This window comes from Silene latifolia, chromosome Y, assembly GCF_048544455.1.
Source record: "Silene latifolia isolate original U9 population chromosome Y, ASM4854445v1, whole genome shotgun sequence".
Classification (NCBI taxonomy): Eukaryota; Viridiplantae; Streptophyta; class Magnoliopsida; order Caryophyllales; family Caryophyllaceae; genus Silene; species Silene latifolia.
Window position 1 is genome coordinate 200,386,043 of NC_133538.1, and position 4,317 is coordinate 200,390,359.

The following is a 4,317-nucleotide window of genomic DNA, read 5'->3' on the forward strand; positions in this document are numbered from 1 at the left end:
GAGTTAGTTTCAGCTGATTCTGAGCCAGAGAGACTGTTCAGGCATAGACTCCGTCTGCAAAGAGAATCACGAAAGGAAGACTTGAGTACTTTCGAACCAGAGCTTCAGCATTTCCTTTTTACAGAAAATCCATCTTTTGAAGAAGACACTTTCAGTTCTGTAAACCAACCAGTAAAGATGCCAAACATTGCTAGTCATTCGGAGCCTGAAGCATCATCAATTCCAAAGGGTTTCAATCTCCAGACTGAGGACGGGAATACATTTGACATCCGTCCGTCCTATATCAATCTGGTGGAGAGAAATCTCTTTAAAGGCGTGGCAGGTGAAGACCCGAGGAAGCATTTGGAGGTCTTTACGGACTACTGTTCTACTATCCCCGCCACAAAGAGGGTAACTCAAGACAAGATTAAGGAGGTTCTGTTTCCTTTTTCTTTGACTGACTCAGCCAGGGAGTGGTTGACTGATTTGGACCGCATGGCCGCGGAAGTCACAGACTAGGAGACCCTTGCTCTTGCTTTTTACAAGAGATATTTCCCTCCGCAACGCACTAATCAGCTGAGGGCCAAGATCACCAGTTTCAAGCAAGCACCTGATGAAACTTTCTATGAAGCATGGTGCCGTTTCAAGAGGTTGGTGAGGTCTATTCCTCACCATAGTTTTGATCCGTGGTTCCTGTCCAATCAGTTCTACAATGGGCTATACGATGATCACAGAGCCTGATCGGTCCGTTTTGTGTTCACAATTGAATAGATGTTGTCGTTGGGTCACGTCCGAATCAAAACACAATTTATAGCTTCACAAACAACTCTACAATTAGTAAAGAGGCAAGTAAAGGTCGGATCCCAAGGGACGGGAATTGAGATGAGATTTCTATTGAAACTAGTGGTGTCTTAGGGGAGTCATAATTTGGGTTGATGTAGAAGGTCACTAACTAAATAGCAATAAAAGTAAATAAGCAAGATGAATTAAAAGGGTTGTAAACAATTGATAAAAAGCACTAGGGTTTCATGGGGTCATAGGGGAATCATGGGAATTGATCATACAAACATGTTCTCAAATTATAAGCAAGCAATTATTGTTGTGATGGATTGAGTTGGGTTATATCTTACAATCCTAGGAAAGTTTGGGTCCCGGAGCCGAATAGATTAGATTGTACAACACCTACAAGTCGACTTAGTCTTTCCTACTCAACAACATGCATGGTCTAATGAGACTCGAGTTGGTTTATGTCTTACAAGTCTCATTGAAAAGATAGGTGATGGGTAAAAAATGCAAGGATTCATAGGCTCACATTTCATCAAACATAACATGTGCATGAGTTTAGATCAAAACAAGCAAGCAAATAAACCATGAAAGCATATTAATTTAAACATGAATCATTCCCCATGTTGGTTTCCCCTAATTACCCATTAACCCTAGCTAGGTCACTACTCACTCATTATCATGTTGATCATGTTAGAAAGGTTGTCAATCATACCAACAAAATGAAACATGATGAACAAATGAAAGTAATTAACAATAATTAAAAAGGGATTAAGAGAATTATACCTACTAATGATTCCAATAATAAAGCAAAGAATAAAAGAAGTACTTGATGCTTGATTGAGAGGTTGTCAATCTCCCAATAATAACCCAAATAATATTCAATTACCCAAAATAAAGGATGAATAAAAGAGAGATTAAGGAAATAAAACTTGTATTAAAACTTGATTAATTGTTGATTACAATACTAAAGAGAGATTTGATTGATATTAACTACTCTAATAATTGATAAGAAGAACATGCTCTTCTAATTAGACTAATGGGGTATTTATAGTGGAAATTAGGTGGATGCATTAGGGTTAACTAAGGGCTAAACTAGTAATTGTTGGAATATGTGTCCTCCGACAATAATGCGATCACGACTGTTGATCATAATGATCACATGTTTAAATCTCATTATAAAGAATACAATTGGGAAGTAATATTTTTACTGTCAACTGATCAACATATATCGGTAATGATTGGCTGACTAGAGTTTGACATTACTGTCGTGCGACGGTGGTGATCAATTGACCCCTTAGGTCATACCTATAGGGCAACACTCTTAGTTGATCATTTAATTAATCGTATAACGTTACGAATTAATTAAATTACTTGAAAATTGACGGACGATTTTGGAAGTAAAATTTACGTATCACATTGAAATTTGATTAAATGAGATACGGTCTGAGTAATCGAATTGTATCATTACTCAGATGAAATTATTGTTTAAGGAAACAATTAAATTTGAATGAATTATTATAAATACGATTTATAAATTGGTAAATTATTTTGGTACAAGTAATTATGAATTACTAAGTCGATTTTTGCATATGACGTATTTTTATTAATACGTTGATTTTTAATATGTTAAAAATACATAACAAATTTATGTAACATATGACATATGACATATTGACAAATTGATAAAAATAATATGGAATCCATATTATCTAATGTACCGAAATTAAGAGGGGTTTTAAGCTAAATATTGTGTTTACATTATAAGTGGAAAACATAATGATTACTTGCTTTAGTAGCCATGCAACCCTAGTTTACCTTGTGAAGATAAACAAGTGCATGCATTGGCTCCCTTAATGCCCCCCCTACCACCCGGTTTTTGAGAGAGGAAAAACCATTTGGTTTTTCCTCTTATTTTATCTAATATACACAAAATGTTTTGTGTGATTAATTCATTCTTCATTATTCTAATTCTTTGAGTTTTAGAGAGATAAAAAGCTCCCATTATTCCTTCTCCCAAAACCGAAAATATTAAGTGTTTTATAATATTTTTGGGTCAATTTTCTACAAAATTAATATTATCTAGTATTCATAGTATTAATTTTAATTAAGAGTAAGCTTTGGGTATAAATCCTTGGGAAAGATCCTACACTTGGGTCTTAGTTCATCCAAAAGGGAAAGCTCAAGAACAAGAGAGAAAGGTGATCTCTCTTGTGCCCATTAAACCGAAAATCACAATGTAAGAACAATGTTTCTTCCTTATTTTGTTTTAATGTTTGCATGCATAAGATCAATCATTAATTTTATGATAAATTAAATTAAAACATATATGAATATGTAAGTATATAGATCTACTTATCCTTCAATCGGTATCAAGAGCCATGGTTGTTTGCATGCAAATCGGTTAAAAGTTTTTCCGGGTTATAAAGATTAACAAATAAAACTTGTAAAATTTGTGTTATTATGATATATCACGAAATTTATTCATGCATATTAAAATTTCCGGTCCTAAAATGTTTTAGGATATTTTGGTTAAATTTACGGATTTTTATTGTTCATATTATACAATAATGGCATTTAAATGTGATTTTATGAGTAAAAATGTCATTTTCGGTCTAAAATTAGCTATACTTCGAATTTTCCATTGATTTTTGGATATGTTGTCACATATATTATTTTGGGATAACCTCTAAATTTTCATAATTTTTGGACTTGTTATGCTCGAAAAATGGATTTTTCATTATTAAATTCGGATTTAGGTGAAAAATTGGTTAATATGAGATAAATTTCGAATCTGGTCATAGAAATTTAGTATGTTGTCACATGAAATTTTACAAGATGTGTGTAAAATAATGGGCTATAATGAAGTCTTTTTGCATGATTTATGGATTTTTGAAGAAAAATAGCATAAATAGTGACATTATTAGTGAAAAATTAATAAAACATAATCTATGACTAAGGAAAAACGTTATATGTTGCATTTTATTAACTTTTTCAGATCTAAAATTGAAAAGTTAATGAATATAATTTTTCCCATGTTTTTATGATTATTTTATTAAAAACCGATAAACCGCATCATTGTTTTTCCGGAAAAATTTCGAAATTTTTGACCTAAGGTTTTGAACATTATGAGTGTCATGGTATTTTTCCAGAATGTTCATGAGTTTAAATTTCAAATTTTGAATTTATTTGAAATTTTGTGATTTATTTGAAGTTTATAGCTTATTTTTGTAATTTTTTAGTCCATTAATGAACAATTTTATAAATATGAGTTAATTATGGTCAAATAATTAGTGAAGACTAAATTTTGAGTCCTAAGAGGTTAGGGTAATTAACTTATGCATAAATATGAATTTATGTAATTTTTGTGATTGTAAAATGTTGAAATCACGCAAATCCGTAAAAACCGAGTAATATACGATATTGGCTAATTAAAAGCGATTTAGCATAAAATTGGGCATGTTCATACATATTATAATGCTGCATTTTTCTTTATTATTGTCATAATTTTAATTTATGTAATTTTTGAATTATGTAATTTTACTTAGTATGGCC

General features: G+C 31.9%; 1 non-coding gene across 1 annotated transcript; it reads right to left on the bottom strand.

Annotated features, from left to right (window-relative positions):
* Positions 1-553: 553 nt before the first annotated feature.
* Positions 554-659, bottom strand: LOC141635752 (small nucleolar RNA R71). The gene has a single exon (XR_012540415.1). It is a non-coding gene; the product is annotated as a small nucleolar RNA R71 (small nucleolar RNA).
* Positions 660-4,317: the final 3,658 nt, after the last annotated feature.